The following is a 24,393-nucleotide window of genomic DNA, read 5'->3' as shown; positions in this document are numbered from 1 at the left end:
ACATGATTGCTCTCTTTAAATATTTGAAAGGCTGTCATTTGGAGGAGGGCAAGGAGCTGTTCTAGTTGGCAGCAGAGGATAGGACTCGAAGCAATGGGCTTAAATTACATGAAGAAAGGTACCAGCTGAAAATTAGGACAAACTTTTTCACGGTCAGAGTAGTTCAAAAGTAGAATCAGCTGCCTAGGGAGGTGGTGAGCTCCCCTTCACTGGCAGTTTTCAAGAAGAGGCTGGATGAATATTTGTCAGGGATGCTTTAGGCTCATCCTGCACTGGGCAAGGAGTTGGACTAGAAGGTCTGTATGGCCCCTTCCATGATTCTGTGATAAAAGTCTAGAATAATTAATATTCAAGACTATGGGTATTTCTGTTAGTGAAATGAGTGGGGCAATTTTCACCAATCCCTCCTTTTCACTTCAGACCCATGATTTGCCCCTCATTCTAGGCCCCCCTGTCATCCAGGAGCAGCATTTGGGGAGGTAGCAGTGATCTTCAGGGAGAGGGGGAGGTAAAAAACTTCTGTCCCACTAACAGAACCACTTCTCTTAGGATTAGATCCTGCCTTTCTGTTCTGCTAAAGTTCCTTCTGCAAAAAACAAACACCTTCCCCACAACCAATCTCCAGAGAAAGCATTTAATAAATGCTAGTTTACACTGCCATCTGTATCACTACTTACTACCTCTCCAACAGTTTCTGTCTGTAATTAGGAGGACTGCTAGCAAACCCCCTCTCACCCACCCACCCACCAATAACACAGCCTCTGGCCAGAGTAAATTAGAACCAAGTTAAATGAAAGAAGGATAGCATCTACTGGACTTGTAGGATCACCTACAGAATATATTTCAAGATTCACTGACCCTGGCACTAGCCACATGTGTATGTAAAGTGCTGTCCAGTTGCAGTAGACTTAAAAGGTTTTCACGACAAGAGATGTTTAGAGGTGATTTGCCATTGCCTGCTTCTGTGAAGAAACCCTGCCTCCCATCCAAGTACTAACCAGGGCCAACCCTGCTTTTGTTTCCAAGATCTGACAAGATCAATTTAGCCTGGGCCACTTACATAGAATAGCTTTATTCCACTCTAACTGGGATGGCTTTCTCCCCTAAGAACACTGTTTTAGTGCTGACTGAGAATTCTGTTCTGTCCTCTTACCCAGAGCTACAATTTCTGGGATATTTGGACAGAGGTAAGGAAGAACTATTAAGTTATTTACATTTGTAGCATGGGTATGCCCACTATCATGTTACAGAGTTAATGTCATTGTGCAGCCAACGAAGTACAGGAATTGTTTAGCGTCATATTGCCTTGCTTTTGCAGACTTGTAATTAGACTGTATGGAAAAGAGAGAGGTTCTTTAGCTGTTGAATAGTATTTATTTAAACATAATACAAATTGTATCACTGATTTAAAGACTTTCCTCTGCTAGTGCCAACTGTTTTAGCACTTTGGCTGAGGCACTTCGGTCAACTAGATTGAGTCATGCAATGGTTGCTGTGGCCAGAGTCAAGTTCTGCTTCTATTCTTAGAGTCCCACACCCTACGGTGGAAGGTGAACATACTGTTGATGAGTCATCTTGATGACAGAATATCAAGACAAAGTCAGATTTCTCTATTGCTACTTTCAACAAACAAACAACCCTGATCCATTCGTGGAAGAAAAAAAATCAAAAACTGGCAAAACATCTGAATGAAGCAGATGGCTGTCTGCCTCCTTTACATATTACATTAATGCTTAAATAGATTTGAAAGAAAATTGAGAACCAGCATGGTGAGTGGTTAGAGTGCCACACTAGGATCTGGGAGACTCAGGTTCAAGTCCCCACTCTGCTATGGAAGTTTGTTATGTACTTTTGGGCCAGTCACACATATTCAGCCTAATCTGCTTGATACAATTGCTGTGAGGATAAAACAGTAGAGAAGGACATGGGATAAATCCGACAAAGCATAGGCTATAGCTCATTTTAAATCCTACTCCATGGTAGTGAAGGAGGCAAAGCAACAATATTTCTCCTCCACTGTTGCACTCGCAAAACTGGTGTAGTGAACTCCTCCAGTGGTCAGAGTCTTATTGGGTTCTGGCCTACAGAAAGACGTGGACTGCTCTGCAGCCTGCTGTGATAATTTTGCCAAACGCTCTGAGGGATAAAATCCCTCACATTCATTCCAGCTTGGATTCTACATTCACAGTGACAGGATCAGATGGTCCCAAAGTTGTCCAGTTGTGTGGGATACCTTTCAGCTTGTACAGTTTAAGGGTGTGGACAACATTATTGAAACTTTAAGGCCTACCACCTGCTTTTATGACCCTGGTCCCTCTTGGCTGCTTAAATCTACTGAAGGTGGGGGGCTGGTGGACTGGATCCAGAAGACAGTAAATGTCTCCATGAGAGAGAGGGTAGCAGCTGTCAGGGCTTGTCGCTGCTGCTACTGCTGAGCGGGGCCCCAGCTGGGCCAGCCCTGACATCAGAAGGGCACTAGGGATACTGCAGGACCCTGCTCTGTGGAAGGAGGGGCAGTATACATCACCCAGACTCCCTCTCAGTCCACTCGCTGGCCTGCTCAACCTGGCCTGCTTACCCTCTGCATCCTCCATCATCTCCTCCTCCCAGAACTCTCCTCCAAGCCTCTGCTCTGCTCTGCTCTGCTCTGCTCTGCTCTGCTCTGCTCTGCTCTGCTCTGCTCTGCTCTGCTCTGCTCTGCTCTGCTCTGCTCTCCACACCATCACTCCTTACTCACACCCACCACCTCAGAGCTCTTCCTAGCCACCTTATATAGGGCTTCCTTTCCCCACCCCGCCCTCCTTCTAGGCTTGTTCCCTCTCCTGACTTGGCCCAGCTGTGCCTTCCCTCAGGTGTTTTCCTCCTACCACTAATCCCTTCTTGGCTTCCTTGCCTTGCTGGCAGGGTGGGGTTGAATGTGAGCCATCCCCAGCTGAGGTCTCCTTGGCCTTGCTCACGAGGAGCTGCCCCAGCCGGCTTCTGTGCTGCTGAGCATGCCTGGCCTTGCTCGCGAGGAGCTGCCCCAGCCAGCTTCTGTGCTGCTGAGCATGCCTGGCCTTGCTCACGAGGAGCTGCCCTGGCCAGCTTCTGGGCTGCCTGCTCATTGATGCCAGGCGGGGCTACCCATCTCCTCCCCCAGAATGCCTGTGGCAGCTCCACCTGGAGGGGCTTGGCTCCTAGCACCTCCTGAGCCAGGCTGCTGTCCTTTAGCCAGGGTGTGGCTCTGGGCTGTAGTGGCTGATTCTTCTCCTTGGAAGGTAAGGGCTCTGTTTGGGCTGTTGCTGGGTCCCTATTCCCCCTGCCTTGGCCCTTTTCCTCTAGCCTGCTTAGCCCCCTCTCTTCCCCCTGTGGGGTGGGACTGGCTGGCTTCTCCCTGCTCCCTCCAGCCTTCTGAGGCTTTGGCCTTTCACCCCTTCCCCCTGGAGTAGGCAGGTTCTGGCTCTGTTTGCCAGACAGAGCAGTTGAACTGCTGTCTCCCGGCTCTCCCCTGCTGCTGCCTGTCAGCAAGTCCAGGGGCTGGGCTGCTGACCCCGGACAGTAGCCACTGCCCTGGAGTCGTGGTGTGTCCACTCCTAAAGAAACTTACTCTGGATCCAGTCTAGTCTCTGATGTACCATTTCTGACCAAGGTGACTGAACAAGTGGTGGCAACTTCAGGGAATCCTGAATGAAGCAGATCATTCAGATCTGTTCCAATCTGGTTTCAGGCCTGGTCAGGGGACTGAAATGGTCTTGGTTGCCCTGGTGGATGACCTGTGCCAGGAGATGGACAGGAGGAGCATTAATTCTTCTGGACTTCTCAGCAGCTTTTGATACCATCGATCTGGGTATCCTTCAGGATTGCCCTTCAGAATTGTTACTGGGAGGCACAATTTTGCAGTGGTTCTGGTCGTAGGTAGGTTACAAAGTGTGGTGCTGGGGGTTTACTGCTCTGCCCTTTGTTCTCTGAGGTTCCACAAGGTTCTATCTTCTCCCCCATTTTTTCAATATCTATGTAAAGCCACTGGGAGAGGTCATCTGGGTATTTGGGCTGAGTTGTCAATAACATATGGATAACACTCAGCTGTATCTTGTGCTTCCAGCAGATCTCAGGGAGACCATGGAAAACCATGAACAGGTGCCTGATGGCAGTTTTGGCATGGGTGAGGGCTATCAGAAACTTATTTCTGACAGAACAGAGGTGCTATTGTTGGGGGAAGGTTCGACCCAGGAATGTGGATATCTCCTCTTCTGAATAAACAGGTGGCAGTGGTAGCCAGTGGTGTCTTTCACCAGCTCCAGCTGGCGAGGCATTTGTGGCCCTTCCCGGGCATGAAATAACTTGCCACAGTGGTGCATGCCCTGATAGCATCGAGATTAAATTACTGTAATGTGCTGTATGTGGGGCTTCCCTTGAAGATCTCCAGACTGAGTCAAATTATTTTTATACTGCTGTTTTAAAATATTTATATTGTACTCATTGTGATTTTAAATTGTGTACAATTTTTGAAGTCTATGAATGTAATCTGCCCTGAACCTGCTGGTTCAGGGGGAGGGCAGACTAGTAATTGGAAAGAAAGAAAGAAAGAAAGAAAGAAAGAAAGAAAGAAAGAAAGAAAGAAAGAAAGAAAGAAAGAAAGAAAGAAAGAAAGAAAGAAAGAAAGAAAGAAAGAAAGAAAGAAAGAAAGAAAGAAAGAAAGAAAGAAAGAAAGAAAGAAAGAAAGAAAGAAAGAAAGAAAGAAAGAAAGAAAGAAAGAAAGAAAGAAAGAAAGAAGCTGCAATTGGTACAGAATGCTGAGGCCAAAGTGTTGACTGGAGTGGCTTGTGGGGACCATATCTCTCCAATCTTGTTCCATTTACACTGGCTCCCAATTTGCTTCCAGGCCCAATTCAAGGTGCTTAGGACAACACATGTTAAGGACCTCCTTCTCCCATACGAACCTACCCGTCAATTCTGGTCATCTTCTGAGGCCTTGCTTTGGATGTCCCCACTATCTGAGGCTAGATGGATAGCAAACTGAGAAAAGGATTCTCAGTTGTGGCACCAAAACTTTGAAACCCCAGGGAAATTCACCTGCTTCCCTCTGTCATGTTTTCAGCCAGTGGGTAAAGACTGTTTGGTTCATTTGGTATACCCCAGTAAACTCTTATTGGACCTCCTCCTTCATGGTGTGTGTGTGTGTGTGTGTGTGTTTTAAGTCTATATATTTTTATTGTCTTTACATATGCATTTTAAATGCATTTTCTTTATATATGCATTTTAAATTCTGTTTTATTTATCTGTTGTTTGCTGCCCTGGGGACCCTATTTTGGGTGGAAAGGTGGCCTTTTAAATGTTTTAAATAAATAAATAAAATGAGGGATCTGAGAACAGTGTAAGCCACTTTGGCTCACCATTGCAAAGAAAGGCAGATTTTAAATGAAGTAAATAAGAATTGTAAAAAAAAGAACTGTAAATTAATGGTTGATTAAGAGTAGAGATGGTACAAACCGAAATATGAACCAAAATTAAGCACGAATCAGGCCAGTTCATGGTTCGCAAACCGTGGTTCATCAGATCCCATTTCTGACGAACCGCCACGAACTTTAGGTTGGTTCGTTTGGTTCATTTTTTGGTTTGTGACTGCAGACAGCCTGGTGCCAATCAATCAGTTTCTTAGGCAACAGGGGATGGACTTCCTGAAGACCTTGTGCTGACCCAGAAGTGACCTTCTGCTGGCTCGGAAGTGATCATCTGCTGACCCGGAAGTGATGGTTTTCTGATCTGGATGTGCCTTTTTCACAAACCAAACGAACTGGTTCGTGAACCAGGGGCAGGTTTGTGAAAGTTCATGGTTTGTGAAATTTGATGAACCATGAACCGCATGGTTCGGTTTTTTCCCAGTTCGTGCCCATCTCTAAGAGTCAAAGAGTACTTCTCAGAGGTTGCAAACTCAGCCATTGCTAAATATGAAGATTGGCTAAACTGTATCTTTAATTTGTCACCTTGATGAAGGCTCATTGGTTCTACTGAAAAAGGATTTAAACATGTATTTCTCTCTACTCATTAAAATTAATGGAACAACTTCAGTCATATCATTCCTATGCTATACAATTCATTTGAACAGAGCTGGGAATCTCATTCATTTTCTCACAGTCAGTTGCCCACAGTTACTCACAAAGATAATGCCTATCTAATTTAGCAAGGTGAAAATACTTCATATAGCAAAAGATGTTCACAGTCATGTTTTTTGTGCAATATATTAACTACTTCATTTTTATGAGGAAGCAATTTGAAAGGGCATAAAGAGTATTGCTGAAATAAATAAGGCACTGTCTTTGCTTCTTTGATGCTAGTGGAGTAACATTGATTGTTCTAAACAGTACAGCGACTAACTTTTAAACCTTTGTATCAGCTCTGTGCATGAACATTGATCACATTGATTTGTAGAGCTGTTTTCAAGATGAGCTCTAAAACGCAGAAGATTATTTATAATCCAGAGAGCAACATTAATATACTAGGCCAGAGTAAAGATCTCTATCATTTGAAGATATTCTTTAAAAGAAGGTATCATATTTCAAGAAGCTATTGCCGCTCCTTAAATGGTTTTGTGAGAAGAACAGCCTGTTCTTTGCCAGCTTCAACTGTCAGGTTCTTGTGATGGAGATGGGAGGTAACTTGACCACCCAGAAAGTCTCTGTATGTGCCAATTCTTCCCATGCAGTAAATGTCCATAACATCATGCATAGAGCTGAATAAGGGCTCCACAAGTCAAAAAGTGGCAGGCCTGTGCTTGGATTGCCCTGTGACTTTATTTTGCTTTAGAAGTTGAGTGTGAAGCTGATTTGGATGCTGTGATATTTGAGTGGCAGGCGATATCCCTTTCCTCCAGCATAATTCCCCTTGAGGCTAACAGCTGTTCAAGTGTGGAGTGTTCTGTCTGGGAAACTGGGAGAAATAGTTAATTTACCATCCCAATCCAATGTCCCAAACTAAATTTCTATCCCCGCAGCTGCTTTTAAAGAAAAGATGGTGTAAGATCTAGACAAAAATCCCATAGAATTTTTTTCTCTCTATGAACAGCCAGGGATAATTTTATGTTGATGTATTTGCTTAAAGATATTGGGTAATGAGTTTCAGAAAAGACATGCATGCTAATTTCCAAAATTATTTATTTGCATTGGCCGTTTTCACACTGTCTATAAATCGCCCGAGACTCACGGAAGGCTGCAGACTTTCTCACACGATTTTTGATGCTATCTGTTTACAAAACGCCACAAACAGTGATTTACGGCGTCGGATGGTGTTAAAAATCAGGAGAGGAAGCGGCAGCCTTCCGTGAGTCTCTTGCGATTTATAGACAGTGTGAAAACAGCCATTGTTTATATTGTCCGCCTTTCTCACTGGGACTCAAGGTGAATTACACAAAGTAAATCAATACAACCAACAGGATGGGACATCCAGTAAACAACACAATAGGGTTTTATTGTAGAAATTTGGAACCAACTAGAAATCTGAAACAGAGCTGAAGCAAAGCGTAAGTATTAACATGGGCTGAATCCACACTTACCAGCATAGTGCTAAACAGTCGGAATGATAGCGTCTTCTTGGCGCGGTTTATGACATCATTGTGCCATGATGCCACGCTCATGGCACGATGACATCAGAAAAAGCGCCAGGAAGACGCTATCATTCCAACTGTTTAGCGCTATGCTGGTAAGTGTGGATTTGGCCACGATGTGTTAACAATGCATAGTAGGATCCTTACAAAATAGGATCCTAGGTTGGCCATTATATGAGACAGGATGCTGGACTAGATGGACTCCTTATGTTCTTATTTATAGCACAGGCAGTACAAACCATACCCAGCAATATAGATCACAGTCCCTAACCCTTCATCTAAGTATCTTTGTTATATTGCAGCTGTATTGCCTGTGTAAGAAAAAGCCTTCCTGGATTTTTGCATATGCTGTGAGTGTGACCCCTTAACAGTGCCTCTCATACAAAAACCTCTCTTCCTCAGGTTCAGGGATTCAGGCAGATATGACAGTCACAATTCATCACAATTCACCTAATCTCTATTTACTTGGTCAAGATCCTGGAACCATTTACACATGGATCCCCCTCTCCTTTTCATAGGGACTTCACCAGACAGAGCAGCCCGTTCCCTAAATTCACTATTGCTTACCCATCTATTGCCCAGGGTTATTGGAGTAAGGGAACTTGGTATTTATTTCCCTTATACACTGCCACCATTTAGTTCCTGAGATATCTTGGTCATGACCAGAATGGTTTGTGTGAATATGTTGTTTCCCCAGAGGCAACAGTTATCAGTCAGCTGGGTTTAAACAGAGAAAAAAAATCATTAATTTTTATTTACAAGTCGAACACATGTGAATTTATAATCCCAGATTTATATAACAGTTGACAGAAGGCAGCTATCCCACATACTGCTTCCTCCTTCAGCAGCACGAAACCCTTCTCCCTCTAACCTTTCTCAGCTGACAGCCTGGCTCCAAGATTCAGTCAGCTCCTCTGGGAGAGATGGAACTAGAGCAGTCCATCGCAACATAGTTTGGAGAAAGCTAGTAGAGTGGAAACATTCCTTACTTCATCATGTAGGCCATTCCATAAAGTGGGAGCCACAATAGGTTGGCCACAGATATCAAGCCAATGATAAGGATGTTTAAAACTATGCAAAATTCTACTTCACAGTACTTCAGTATATTGTTTCTAGATTTTGTTTTCTTCAATGTGAATTAAATTGGCACAGAGACTGTGTGTTCAGGTGACATCCTTTTTAATCAGACAATTTCTCCAAAAGGGACAAATAACTATAGTTCAAAACACTGCTCAGATGATTTGTGGGGTTATTCCATTAATTCAGTTACAGATTTAAAGGATAATCTCATCCTATAGATTAATTACAGCTGTCCCCAGAGAAGGAATAGTTTGCACATTGTTGTGGTGTGGTTCCAGGAGTAAACTTCAGATTACTGCTCACTCGCTCTTAGATCTCCAACAGTGCCTATGCATTTATATTCCTGTGCAAATAAAGGTCTGCTCATACAACCCCCATATCATGACAAAGAGATAGACAGAGCACCTGAGCAGGGCCTACTTACATAAGGAATGTGTTTGTTGCACTGGTCCACATTTATGTATGTACATATGGTGAGTTAGGAGCCGTAACTCCTGTACTCAATCTGCATAGAACAGGGCCAGCTATGACCAGGCCTAAACACTGTCAAAAGAAATGCATCTTTCTTTCTCTTGATTCAGCCATGTGTAAGAAAATAGTACCTACTTAAAAGGCTCATCTGTAATGAGATAAGCACATGATCCTAACTTGGGTTGCCAGCCTCCAGGTAGCTAGAGATCTCCTGGAATTACAACTGATCTCCAGGCAACAGAGACCAGTTCCCCTGGAGAAAATGAATGCTCTGAAGGGTGAATTCTATGGCATCATACCCCACTGAGGCCCCTCCTTCCCCCAAACTGCACCCTCTCCAGGCTCCACCCCCAAAATCTCCAGGAATTTCCTAACATGGACCTGGTAACCCTAAGTGTTATTCTGAAATGCCATTTACGTCATGGACTTTCTACCCCTTAAGCTGAGTCTGGCTTTTCTTTCAGTTAGGATTTGGGGGGACAGAGTAGGGTAGGATTCTTGTTTTAATGAAGCAAACAAGCATCCTTTTAAGGGTCCATCAAAATCTGTTTTGTAGTGGTTCTGAGGCCACTTCTTGGAAAGTTGATAGAGCAGTGAGGAACCCGAAGAGAATCTTATCAGCAGTTATTATTTGCTGAGGAGATCTATCCGGAGGGGAAGAAATTATTTTATTTAAACTACAATATATCAACCAGTCTTACCTGGTGAGGAAGTGGATTCTTTTTGGTCATATTAAAGGACTACCCACCAGTTGGATGTTTATCTGTATTAATATTATATATATTTTTGTAGTCTATTTATTGTAAAATACTTTTGTAATTTATTAATAGTTATTTATTGGTGAATAAACTATAGTATTATTGATTGGCAAGGTTATTAGACTATTAATGTTAGTTGTAGCTTAATATATATTGCTGTACATTTATTAATCACTGCTGGCACTTTTGCACTTTAAAAAAATATTTAAAATATAAAATATTTTTAGAAATTAAGAGCGACTTCTCCCTTTAACCTCCGGGTGGGTTATAGTTTTGGTTAGGGGTTTCCACTTTACCCAGAGGTGCCCTATTGTTTGACAACCCACCAGGGGACTGGCATCCCTAGTGAAGCTAGGCTAGGGTTGCCAGGTTCCTCAAGTCTCCCAGCGGGAGACTGGGACGCTGGCTCCTACCTCGTCGGGGCTTTTCTTGTTGTGCCCGCATGCGCGCAAAGTGTGCATGTGCTCCCGGTGTGCATGATGACATCACTTCAGGAGCTCTCTCACAGCTCTCTCTGTCTCTCTTGCTGGCACAGGCAGCACAGGGCAGTGGCGGCGGTGACAAGAGAGCAAGCTGCGGTGGCCATGGCCTGCTCTCTCTCTCTCGCCGTGGCCGCAGCTGCCGCTGTGCTGCCCATGGCGGCAGGGACAAGGAGCGCGGTGGCAGCAGCGGAGAGATAGCAGGACGTGGCCACCTCAGCTCACTCTCTTGCCACTGCCACCACCGCGCCCCTTGTCCCTGCCAGCACCGGCTGCAGAGGGATGGTGGCAGCCACGGCAAAAGAGCAGGCTGCGACGGCCGCAGCGGCAGAAGTGAGAGTGGCATGCTCTTGCAACTGCCGCCTGCTTTCTCTCTGCCGCTTCCTGCTCTCGTGGCGTGGGAGCACACCCCGCACCCAGAGGCGCGCCGCACCACCCAGGGAGGGGGCACCCCAGGGAGCACCCGACCCCCGCCGGCCAGGTAAGCGGGCGCAGGGGAGGGAGGGTGGGATTGGGAGATCCCCTGCCCCGAGCGGGGGGACAGGAACCCTAAGCTAGACTCAGGTTCAACTAGTAACCTCCCAGTGAGGAAAACAACCTCTGAGAAGCCAGTAGTGAGCCAGTTGTACATCTGCGCTTCTTATTCATTCCACACTATATCTTTACCCATTTTTATGATTTATTTCCTGCAAATGAATCTTTGGTTGTTCTGTTCCAACTGTGTGCTGGCTGTCCAGTTTAAAATAGCTGTGGGAAACGGGTTTCTAATCACCTCATTATTAAGTACCACATTCTCAGGGTCACAAATATAAGCCCTTTAGGAAACATAAAGCTACAACATACTATATATTAAATACAGCTTGTGTCCTTCTTTTTATGGATATTGTGGCAGCTGGGATTTAAATGGAAGAAAAGGAGAAGCCAGAGTGTGGGGATTAATAAGACAGCATTAAATCTAAAGAGGCACTTTACCTCAGAAGTCTCCCCACTTATTTCTCCCTTCTTCTCCTTCTCCATCATGTCAGAGCTACAGCACAAATAAAATCAGCCAATAGCCAGGTAGTAAGAATACACAAACAAACATGGTGACAACCAGGTGCTAACCATCAAAAATGCCCATCTCATATAGCTTCCTATCTAAAGCCTACAAAATTAACAAATGAGTAATGAAATATGATTAATTGCTGTTGATGTAGGAGAGTTACCAACCTACCAGCCACAAGCCCAACCAGAAAATGGATTTGACTACGTTTCTGAAACAATGGGAGATGCCATATTGGGAAACAGTGGTCAGAAAGAGCCTCAGGCACCTTTTCAGAGGGTCACACGAGGTTCCTGAACCACTTAGTATTACTTATAGTAAATGGGCTCCGTTTTTTATTTTCTAGTCTAGATGTCTTCCTCACATATCTAGATATTTATACCCTGACTTTCTCCCAAATGGGAATCCGAGGTGACTGACAAGGTCTTTCTCCCTTCTTCTGCTTTATCCTAACACACACCACCTAAAAGCATGTGATTGGTTCAAGGTCACCCAGAAAGCTTCCATGGCAGATGGAGGATCCAAACCTTGGTCTCCCAGTTACTAGTCCAATGCTCTAACCTCTGCACCATGCTGGTTCTTCTCATCAGTATGTTTTTTCACATTCCCTGACTCCATTATTGTATCTTACAGCTTATGTCCAGATGGATATACACCATCTTGCCCTATGAAGGTACCACAGAAATCTGTTCCTTGGTTATCATTAGCTGCAGTCTAAAATGCTGCTGGCGTGGTTTATGCTACTTTCAGACTCTGAAAAACAAGAATTTCCTGCTCCACAGAGCAGCCTGCATCATCTGCATACAAATTAAATGCATTCCTTTCTCTATGTGTATTCTGGGAATGCTCTTTCTAAACTGAAAGGCCATGGACACTGGTTCCTGCTTCTGCATTAGGCCAAGCGGTGCTACATGAGGTCAGACAGTTTTATCATACTATCCATTAGAAATAAAATACAGTTGCCTTAAGCTGTTAATGAATCACCTTGCAATACATCCATCACCTCACCAAGGTTAGCTTAGCTGCCAAAAAATAGTAAGAAAAAGAGCAGTGGGCCAAAATTGCATGTAATATTCTTAGAACATGCAAGAAGGGTGATGGATGAGATAGGCCAGTGTTATGTTATCCATACATTACCAATAGTAAGACTTCACTTAGGTAGGCTAGTGGAGTAGAAAAGTGCCCCTTAGCACATTTCTCTTCACTGTTTCCAATATGGAAAACACAGTAACAACCTGAAACTGCAATTTTAATGTATATTTTTGGCTCAGGATTTTTGGGATGCACGCTCCAGGTGTTAATAATAACATAAGAATAACATTCAATTTATATACCACCCTTCAGGATAACTTAACACCCACTCAGAGTGGTTTACACAGTGTATTATTATTATCCTCACAATAATCATCCTATGAGGTGGGTGTGGCTGAGAGAGCTCCAAGAAACTATGACTGACCCAATGTCACCGAGCTGGCTTCAAGTGGAAGAGTGGAGAATCAAACCCAGTTCTCCAAATTAGAGTTCTGCCACTCTTAACCACTACACCAAACTGTTCAGTCTACCACAAGTAATTTTCTACTGATGCTATGAATGAGGTTGAGGCTGACTGTTTTATATGTTAATTTATGCCATTCTGACATATTTGTTGTTATAGAGCTAGTCCATTATGGCGAATAGGACAGTATCAATTCAGGCTGCCCCAAGTCCCCTCTTCTGCTTGACTCTGTCCTTCCTTACTAGGAAGCCCAGGGGATGGCAGGCTGCCAACTATTCAGTCAGTCAGTCTGTCTGTTTTTTCTTTCCGATACTCAGCACTGCAAGCAAGCAAGTCCCTCCTAAGAGAAGCAGAGGGCTTTCCTTTCCCTTTCAACCAGACCCATCCAACTAGGGCGTTAGGTTCCCTCTGAGCCCCTGATAGGTCAACAGGGGAAAGCCTAGAGTGGAAGATTCACACCAGTATGAGTCTCTATGTGAAATCTTGCTGCCACAGAATGACGTTTTCCCTCAGTGTAAGGAAAAATATTTTTCTCCCAGCTCTGAGAAGCTGAAGGAAAGTTATGGAAGGTGAGGGTGAGGATGAGGAAATACCTCTGACATTTACGTGCAGCCATATATACCTCCTTGCTGTGTATTAATTCACAACACTGAAAACAAGTTCTTGAGCTAGGGTTTTAGGGAGTCCTGGATCCCCTTGAGACCTTCAGAGCTCATATGCCATCACCACCCCTCCCAGCTTGTCTCATAAACCTTACTTTCCTGCTCAGTGTATTCAATTGTGGATTTTAGGAAAGAAGGAGGGGGCATGATTTCTTTCCTGTACTGGTTCTTCTACTATTGAGGCAAACACAGCAGCAAAAAGAGGTGGCATTAGGGAATTAGTTTATCTGCCTAATGCTGGCTCACTACCATTAACTATCCCGCCTTCAGCCCATACCAGTCACTGCTGATTTACTGTACTCTGTTTTAGGCCCTCCAGAGAAAAAACAAAATATAAATATTTTAATCAAATGAACAAGCTTGTCCTGATCTGGGCTTTCAGATTATTTTGAGTCTGATTCCCTTGTCAAAATTCAAATGCACAATAAATAGTTAAATAAAAAAAGGTCTGTTTATACTTTCTGGGTGGGGATTTCTATTTCAGCAAGGGGAAAAAAGTTATGCCTGGGTCCATAAAACTGACCTGGAATTCAACATTCATCAACACCCTGTTTCAAAGCTCCAGCTCTGATATACCATATGGAAGAAATGGTTGGGTCAGTTTTCGTTCAAATTGTCCTGAGCAATAGAGCAAAGCACCAGTCATTAACACAGAGAGAAGAGTAACTGTTGAATTACTAGAGAAGGGGTAAGCTGTTTGTGTCCTTATTTGCACGTCCAGAATTTTTTAAGCATACCATTGATAGTACATTATGACACTTGGCAGCAGGAGAAGCGGATACTAGTGACCAGAACAGAATGAAGAAGAGTTCAAAGCAGTTTCTGGAGTCAACATGCTATCGGGCCTTAAATCATGTCCTTCCCTAAGGAGGGGGCCAGGGCAGAGAGGTGCCGCTCAGGTTACAGCTGGTGTGTCTTCAGAGCTATGCTTTATTCTCCTCAGCATTTATTAAATGGAAAGGGTTATTTTTTAAAAAAATTGATAGAAAGATCCATGAATTCTGTACTCTGAGACTTGGGAGCACCTTATTTGCAAGTCTGAGTTCTTGTGCATTACTGACGCTCAGTGCACTCTCACTAGTCAGGTTTTCTGTCTGTCTCTTATTGCAGCATGCAGGTGCGCTTAAAGTGATTTCCATAAGCATGCTCACTTTCATACTCACTTTCAATGTCTTGGGCACCCATGTCAAGTTTGCGCAGGGATGACCTTAACCAATGGGCAATCTGGGCAGCGGCACTTGGTCTTAAGCTAGGGAGCCCAACTGCCCATGCCCCCCCCACACCCACATGCCTCCAATGAAGAGGAGAAAGAATAATAGCAAGTTCCTGCTGTCACTGCTGTTTGCACCTGCCCCATCTAGGACTTGGTCCACTCATTCCTGCTCATTGAAAGTTTGGGCAGCTGACTTGTGCCCACGCCTGTCTCAGGCAGCTTGCTTCTGGCAATGAGTTCTACCCATCCACATAGACTAATAGAATCATAGGGTTGGAAGGGACCTCTAGGAACCTCATCTAGTTCAACCCTCTTCACAATGCAGGAAATTCACAAGTACCTCCCTGCCCCTGCACACACATACCCAGTGACCCCTGTTCCATGCCCAGAAGATGTCAAAACATCATCAGGATCCCTACCTGATCCCAAGGTGGTGATTGGCTGTGCCCTGGGCGTGTAAGAAGGTCCCATGAAAACTAAGCCCTCTCCCTCATGATCTGCCCAGGTTCACAGAATCAGCATTGCTGTCAGATGGCCATCTAGCCACTGCTTAAAAGCCTCCAAAGGAGAGCCCACCACCTCCCGAGGAAGCCTGTTCCACTCAGGGGCTGCTCTGTCAGAAAGTTCTTCCTAATGTTTAGCCGAAAATTCTTTTGATTTAATTTCAAGCCATTAGTTCTGGTCCGACCTTCTGGGGCAGTGGAAAACTCTGCGCCATCCTCTGTATGACAGCCCTTCAGGTACTTGAAGATGGCTATCATATCACCTCTCAATCATCCCTTCTCCAGGCTAAACATACTGAACTCCTTCAACCTTTCCTCATAGAACTTCATTTCCAGACCCCTCCAGACCCCTCACCATGGGGGAGGGTCCCCTCTTGCTTTGCCCTAGCAGGTGCAGGCCTCAGACGGAGTATATGGGAGTGATTTTCCTAGGGCCCCAGAATCAATAAAACCACCCCTGAATCTGGCCTCCTTGCTGCTGTAGTATTGCCTGCAGGAAATCCAGCACCCCTCTGTGCCCACTCTGCAATGCCACATTCTTGGGATGCCAAATGCAAGCCTCTGTGCTTGCTCTGACCTTTTCCCTGGAAGATTCCACATGCCAGCCTCTGCCAAACACAAATATAAGCCAGTATCCCTTTAGCAATTACGCTTGGTATTTTTAATGAACTGTAACAGTATTCTCCATTAGAGACCTGTTCTCTCACAGACTGCATGCATTATGATCGGGGGGGGGGGGAAGGGAGGAGGATATCTGAAAGGTGTATCAATGGACTTCCAGAGGCCATGCTTCTGCCTTTCACAGTACACAACATATCTCCCCAGGGCTGGATCTAGGGTTGCCGGCACCCAGGGCAACCCAAGTCTGGCCTCCGGCACTGTGTGATGACGTCACTTCTGTGATGTCATCATGTAGGGCAGAGTGCACCGCCCCGCAGCAAGCCAGCTGCCCCAGTGTGCCACGGAGCTGGCGGTAGCAGCGCAGGTGGCTGGGAGGCCGCCCGCGCCATTCGCCTTCCTCACAGGACAGGGGTCACGTGGCAAGCCAGCCGCCCCCTCAGCGGGGCAGGCAAATGGCACGGGCAGCCTCCCAGCCACCAGCGCTGCTGTCGCCAGCTCCACAGCATGCTGGGGCAGCCAGCTTGCTGTGCAGGTGACATGCTGATGGGGCAGCAGGCTTGCTGCATGCCCCCTGCCCTCGGGGCAGGCGAATGGCATGGGCGGGCTCTCAGCCCTCTGCTCAGCTGCCCACGTGCTCCTGGTGGCTGGCAGCTGTACCCAGCAACCCCTCTTTGACAGCACCAGGGGCAGACTACCTCCCCTGCCCCCTGTCGATCCGGCCCTATAACTCCCTGTGTAACAACAAGGGGAATTGAGGGAGAAGCTGAATCCAGCTGTGTGAGATCTAGGCTGAACTTTTGTTTCCCTCTCGTGCAGGTACTTAAATCCTAGGCATAGCCAAAATTTGAGTGGAAATTAAACTGTTCTTGGCTCTTTGTGATATGAAACCCCCTCTCCAGGGGATCCCAGCTCTGGCTCTTCAGTGTACTTTTTCACTCTGGTTCCATTGTATTTTAAATTGTTTAAATTGTGTTTTTAAAAAGACTTTTGAAGAAAAATTGGATATCAAGTGCCTTGAATAAGTAAACAAAATGTTGTCATGCTAATTTGGAGTACCAACATTTGCTCATTTCCTTGCAGTGCCAAATGGAAGTCTTTGTGCCCTCTTGTGCAACTCTGCCCAGCTTTTTTGGGATGCCAGATTCTCCCTATGCCAGCTCAGTCATGTTGTCTGCCTTCGAGAAAGAGTCGAGTACAGATAAAAGTGGAATCTTTTCTGTCTTTGTAAGAGAGAAAATCCTTGCATTACATTGCAGTTGGACAATGAAAGCCAAAAAGGTACAGCTCAGGAATGCAGCCTTCCCATTTAAATGTGTTTCCCTGGAAACCGATGGAAAAATGAACATGAATTAATGTACCAATGAATGAAACAAAACGTTTTTTTTAAAAAAAATGAAGTGCCAAGGAAACATTTGTGCACTCCTAAGGAAGCACTGCTTGGGAAGCTGTATGTTCATGGTATTCATGGTGGGGGGAATCACATTTCTGTACCTTATAAAGGAGCAGGAGTCACACTAACCTCACAGGATTGATGCACAGCATGCACTCCACCCTCTGAATTCACTTTTATTTCTAGATAAACTTCAATGCATTGCAGTTATAAACTCTGTAGGGCACTTTTATAACTACACACCTGGTCACTTGCAGCAGGTAAGACTATTTTTCAGGAATCAGTCTAGAAAATATTTGGCTTTGTGAGTTTTGTTCCATTCAAGCCACCAATGGCAAGGCAAACATCTTTAGAGCTGCCATTCACTTTTGGGAGACTATTTTCATGCCCGAAACTTTGCTAAGATTGGCATGTCACTTCAGTCTTAACAAGAGTATGTCCCAATCCAGAGATTTGCTGCACCAAACGAATGTGATTAAAATAAGATCTTTCAACTGTTGCACCATTCTCAACGTGATGTTCTCCTAGTCTTTGTGGTAACACCCAGCGGCTATGACATCGTGAATGTTTCAGATGGAGGTGCCAGACAGTAATCTTATCTCCAACAAGTGTCTATTTCAATTCCTCCCTGTGGATTTTATACTGGCTGTAAAACCTGACAACAAATTTAGGTATGTGAAATGCAGCACAGAGAGATGATGGAAAATATTTTTTTTTACTAGAAGTACTGTATGTTCTAAATGTCAGAATAAAGATGTGGTAATTCTAAGTCCATCTTCTTTTTTATCTCAGCTTCCTATCAATCATCTCCTTTTTTGCTTTGCTAGAGAAATGTGATTACAAAATATTCAGGTACAGCAGAGTTAAAGCATTGACACAGCAGCTGCAGCAATTACAGCGGCGAGGAGCTGTTGTTGCAAGGGATAAAAGAGTTGAGTGTTATGGCTGTTACCCGTGTGTGTATACTGACTCTCTCTTGTAAGGAAAGCGAGGGCGAGTCACCCACCCCATCATTTCCAGCTAGGAAAACAGAAAGGAGCACAGCTATGGATGTGTGTGCTCTTTTTCTCTCTGAGAACATACAGCCAGAGCTGTGATGGGGCCATCCTTGCTTCCTGAGAACAATTTCTAGTTGCCAAAAGTGAGATGAGAACAAGAAGCCCAAATTGCAACAGCAGTGCTTAGTTTACCAACTATCTCCATACGTGAAGTATAATATTCAGCATATATAAATTCTAGTATTGTGTGAATTGCTTATATCTGTTGTCACAAAATTTTCTTCCAGTGCAAACCTAAGCAGAATCACATCCTTTTAAGTCTACAGAAGTCAGCAGGCTTCTAAAGGTGTCCTTCTGCTTAGGATTGCTCTGCTCATCCGAAATATTGAACATCCTAAGTTTCTAGTAAACTTCTCTCTTTAAAATTAAATATTAGTGCAACAAAAGCAGCAATTGCCAAAGGCTATGGCCATTTTGATACGATAAAACAAAAGTCAGATGGCCCCTTACTGACTAACAACATTGATTTTTATCAGACATCAAAATTGTATGAAATCCACTTCATATCGATCTACAATAAGACTTTTGACATAGGAACAACTGAGATGTTTCCATACTCCCAAACGTAAAAAGAATCCATCTTCATGGAGATAAAAGCAAGATTATTACAATTATTAAAACAAAATCAGAGGACAAGATAATAGTGGAAATGCTTTGAAAGAAGTTATTTCAAGGATCTGCTCTTGCAGTCTCAACACAATGCTGTGTATCGCACACAATATCTAGTGGCACATTTATAAGAATAAACACTTTCTTGTAGTGGTCATTTTTGGCCTTATAAGAAGTATCCTTTAACAGTAATAATTATAATTAGCAGTAAATCATTTTTCTATTACCATAAAATTAAAAGTGCATTTGAGGGAAAGTGCTACTATGACTAAAAAATTGACCATTGTTTTGATGTAAGTAAGATTTAGCATTTTAAAACAACTTCTGAATAAATGGGCAATTAAAATGTCTTACAGTTCTGAATGCTCAATTGTCAAAAGGTAGAAAGGAAAAATAACAACATTATAATATGCTCCAACCATCCTCCTGTTGAATAGCCCAGAGCTGGCCCTTGTGCAGACAAGCAAATCCACCAGAGCCAACCAGCGCTAGAATTATGGATATGGATATATACAATGTACAGAAAATCCTTTAAAGTGTTAATAGCTTGGAATTGGCAAATGACACCTGATATTGCCAGGGTGGAAGCAGCCACACCAGGAGATGGTGGTGAGGCAAAGGGTAATAGCAGGGGAAGCCAGAGTCAAACCAAGGGGGAAAGCAGAGCCCATGCTGGAATCAGTAACTGGAGATGTGGCTGATCTAGCAAGGAAAGGAGAGAGGATTTCCCCTTCCCTGTGAATCCTCATGGATTCCCCTCTTAATATAAAAGACACATGCAGTAGGAAAACAGTAATGAGAACCCTATAACAACTTGATCTTATCCAATTACTCCTGTCCATCAAGGCAGTGTGTCTATGGAAATGGGCTCTCACTCATAAGTGCAAAAGAGTACAACATATTAAATGCTCACATGCACTAGTATGCACATAAGGATCTGTGGAGTGAGGTCTCTGGTTTAAAAATCATTTAATCTGAAGATTTGTTGTTCCTAATTTTTCAACAGAAGCTGGCGGAATTAGCACTATTATTTACATTGACTATGTAACATCAGTGTGTTCCTGTGCTAAGACATCCTTGCAAGCTCACAAACATGGCACATGGTTTTCCTTGCTGCCCTTTGAAGCTTACATCTGTACTTCATTTTAATAGGACTGCCCAGATGCAAAAGGTGGCTTCCCCATACATAGTTCTAACAGAATGGAGAATTATGTGCACAGTCATGGTTTGTGTGTAGTTCTCCCTTCTAATTGAGCAACCAGGGCTATTCCTGTACATCATATTTGTGTTAACTTCCATGCCTTACGTATACAGACATTCATATGTTTTTGTACATACAGTCATCATTTGGCACACACCTTATAAAAGACTGGATCAATGTTATATCTATCTTCATGTTACAAGCGGAGCTTTTCTGTTTCCCCCGGCATCCCTTGTGACATAGCACTGAGTTGAGGGTTCTGGAATCAATCCCTGGTCTTTCTACCCCATCAGTCAGCAAAAGTACAGCCTTTTTCTAAGGCTCTGCAAGCGGCCCCAATGCATGATAGTTCCTATAGTCAATATCTCTGTATGATTGCTCTAAAGCTTGCCATCTTGACACAATGGCTGTTTTCACATGCCTGTAAATGCCTCCAGAAAATTGTGCAAAACTCGCAGCATGACGGTGTCTTCATAGCGCGATTTCCCATTTAATGGCGTGATGACATCAGAAATCACACCATTAAATGGGAAATCGAGCTATGAAGATGCCATCATGCCATGAGTTTTGCGTGATTTTCCAGAGGTTTTAGGAGTGTGAAAACAGCTGGGCAGTAATATTTTAGGCATTCTCTGAAGTGTCCATCCTGCTACTGCATGGCAAAACACATCCAAGCCAGACAGAATCCAGGTTTAAATGCTGCTAACCATACATACCCTTGTAGGATTCTTGCAGCATTTCAGAAAACTAGCTTCAGACTTTGACTCATCAGGAGAATACTGATTGCTATAGATAAGGATGTGCCTGGACACTGGGAATGTGCATTTTCATACATTCTTAAGGCCAGCTTTATATTTTTCATCATTTATCACTTGATTAATAAACACTTCAATATACACAACCTAAGAGTTGCAAGAACCTCACGGAGGAAAGTAATCACCTCCTCCAAAATGCAAAATCTCAAAGGCAGCGCACAGCTGACACTGCGAACTTTTGAGTACCGGTGATATAACATCATCCATAGTGTTTGAGATATCAAGTGCAAGTGAGAAACAACCTGGCAGCATAGTGGAAAGGGATGGTGGGCAAGGCCAGATTAAGACTTGCTAAAGTCCTAAGCCATATCCACTTTAAGATTCTCGACAGCATTACCCAAAAATGGTAACTGAGTAACTTTCTTATTTATTTAGAAGCCCCTCATAATCCAAGGCCCCAAACTGTAGCATATTCACTTGTTCATAAATCTAGTAGGAATGAGCAATTTTAAAAATTATTTAAACTTTGAGTTTCCCATTTCAATCAAGTAACAATCCTGTATCATCTAACATGAAGATAGACATATTTTAATCTCTGTGTTCCCACTTGAGTCCCTCTTCCCAAAACAGGACATGATGTATCACTGTAGAACCTCAATAATACAGCAAGTGATGTGAATGGTATTGAATTTTTCCAATGTGAACTGGAACAGAACTTGTATGCTACCACCACTCATGGCCAAACCAAACCTTAAATATTCTGAAGAGCAAAGATCAGGCTGAAAATGCCCATGTTTAAGTCACCCTTCTTTCAGGTAAATTTCAGCCCTCCTTTATCTACAAATACCTGTGATGGATACCTTATTAAAATGTTTGTGAGGATTATTATTCCTCAGGGTTTAGTTTCTTTCTAAGATAGCCAGAAATTGCATCTCTAAGTTGGGATGAGTTACATCTTTCCTCTACTGGACAGACATGTAAATATATGTACATAAATGATAAGGGCCAATAGAGTACATAGCCTGTCATTTCAAATGCTGCAGCTGCTGTGGTATATGTTTGATGACAAATAGAAGGACAATCTAGTCCAATTTTCCTAGCAAATCTTGATACAAAAGAACAAGACCATATTTGTTGCTAAAAAGCAGATGCACAGTAAATGAAAGCAGCATACAGCAGATGTAGAACCTTCGGCAATGTATCATAGTGGTAGCAAGGTGGCCTTGGGCAGAAGTGTGTCTCTGTTTTCATCTGGAGGGTATGGAAATAATTGTTTACTTTAGCCTCTCTAAATTACTGCTACAAAACAAAAGTAACTAGGCTCTGGCCCATTCTGCACGGTCAGTTTAGAGTGATTCTGATTCCATTCTGCTTCTCTTGATCTCTAGATATCCATATGAGGAAAGAAGGCTTGAGATGCAGAATTGAATTTTCCCTGGCTTTTCCCCTACTCTTTTCCATGCACACATAAGGCAAGTGTTGCTGTTGCTCAAGCTGCTGTTGAGTTGCTGCTGATGGGTCCTATGTGTATACAAAATCAAAAAGAGTCCAGTAGCACCTTTAAGACTAACCAACTTTATTGTAGCATAAGCTTTCAAGAATCACAGTTCTCTTCGTCAGATGCATCTGACGAAGAGAACTGTGATTCTCGAAAGCTTATGCTACAATAAAGTTGGTTAGTCTTAAAGGTGCTACTGGACTCTTTTTGATTTTGCTACTACAGACTAGCACGGCTAACTCCTCTGCATCTATGTGTATACAGAATTCCTAGTCCCTAATTGTGTCTCTCTCCACCCTTCCTTTCCCTGGGCACTGATTGGTTGGCCACCTGGTGGAAACCATTCCCCCTCCTCCCCAGCTCTCCACACACTTCCTAATTTATTTTTTTAATTGAGGGAAGGATGGTAATGCTGCAGCATCCTTTCTCAAACACCTGTGGAAACCACTCCCTTCCTCCCCAGCTCTCCACACACATTTTTATTTTTTCCTCTCTTTGGTGTTAGGAGAAGCCTGAAACAAGTCCCAAGCAACTACCCATTCCCCTCTCTCTCCCCCCTTTTTTTAATTAGGGGGTAGTCGCAACACTGTGACATTCATGCGTTCTTTGATGTTCCTTGACGGCAATCCACCTTACTCACTGATCACTTCTTGGGTTTACTTTTTTATTTCCTTTATTTACAACCAGGCTCATGTTCCCAGTGATTTGGAAACAGAGGTGGGGGACTTGTGTCAAGAATCCACCTTCCCCAATCTAGAACATGATTACATGGTGTGAGGAGGCCAGTGAGAATGCCATTTTTTGGGGAAGCAGTATTTGAACATTTTGCTCTGGCAGAGACGCACTGTTTTATACCAGACAATTTAAATCACACCAGAGCAATCTGCTAGAAGCTAGTGGAGCAAACACAAAAAGTACTTTGTAGGTCCCCGAAGAGCTCTGTTATTAATTGCCTCTCCAGAATTTAAAAAAAATGATGGGAACAGGATTGCCCAATCAGCAAGTACAAAGACAGGGAGAAGGAGGGGGATGGTGGCCACACTGGGTTCCATCATTGCAACGTTATGATGCATTCGCTAAAAAAATTTTTTAAGTGATGTTTACTCCAGACTCCACAAAAGGTGGCTTCAAACAGACACACCTCAATTTGTTTAGAATAAGAAAGCAGACACCAAATCACCTTCAGGTTGTGCAGTGCAGAATGCCAGGAGCCCAAGCCGATTCAGCCCCAATCGGCATGAATATTCAGAAGCACTGACTTAAAGTGTACCATGTGGAATAGGCCACTGATAGCCAGACCAAGTAATTTTAATTCCAAAGGGTGATTCTAGGTCAGTGCCAAGTGGGTGGCCTTGTGCCTGGGCTAATGAGGCTATGCGTTGGAACTTAAGCAATGTAGGACACCGTAATAGATAAGGTAATGTTTACATCAAGGGCCGTGACCAATAGACAGGTCATAAACAAAGATAAAACTGTTAGATGCCTTTACTTAAATATTCCTACCCTTTATAAAATACATTTACTTCAGTGGAGTGAGGAGAAAAAGGGAATGGCTTAAATGAAAGTTGTGTTAGAGCTATACTAGTCTCACTGTGAAGTTTAAAAAAGGGAGGGGGGACTGATGCCTTAGTAGTATTGCCTTCCTATTCAAGAATGCAATACTGTTTCTAATTTCTGACTTGGTTCAAGTAATGCCAACTTTAAAAAAAAGCTTATCAGTTTTCAGAGTCAAGAATAACATGGCGCCTTCATGCCACAAGAGAACAACTTTTGGCATAAGCAAATTCCATTTATCCTTCTGGAGTTGTAGTGTTGGATCCTGTCAGAAAGAACCACATGTGCGGGGTGGGGTGACTTTTGTCAATTTCCTGCTCAAACAGAAGCCCTCCAAACCCCTCCTCATGCTGTGGGACCCATGTCCCCCAGAAACAGCATTTCAGGGGGCATTTGGGGCTGCAGTGGAAGGCAGGAAAGTAATG

At 43.7% G+C, this 24,393-nt stretch overlaps 1 protein-coding gene across 5 annotated transcripts in view; it reads right to left on the bottom strand.

Annotated features, from left to right (window-relative positions):
• The window catches only part of MLIP (muscular LMNA interacting protein), a 106,052-nt gene that overhangs the window by 80,820 nt on the left and 839 nt on the right, over positions 1–24,393 (bottom strand). The gene's annotated exons all lie outside the window — the stretch shown is intronic.

Source organism: Eublepharis macularius, chromosome 1, assembly GCF_028583425.1.
Source record: "Eublepharis macularius isolate TG4126 chromosome 1, MPM_Emac_v1.0, whole genome shotgun sequence".
NCBI lineage: Eukaryota > Metazoa > Chordata > Lepidosauria > Squamata > Eublepharidae > Eublepharis > Eublepharis macularius.
This window is presented reverse-complemented; position numbering and strand designations above follow the sequence as displayed.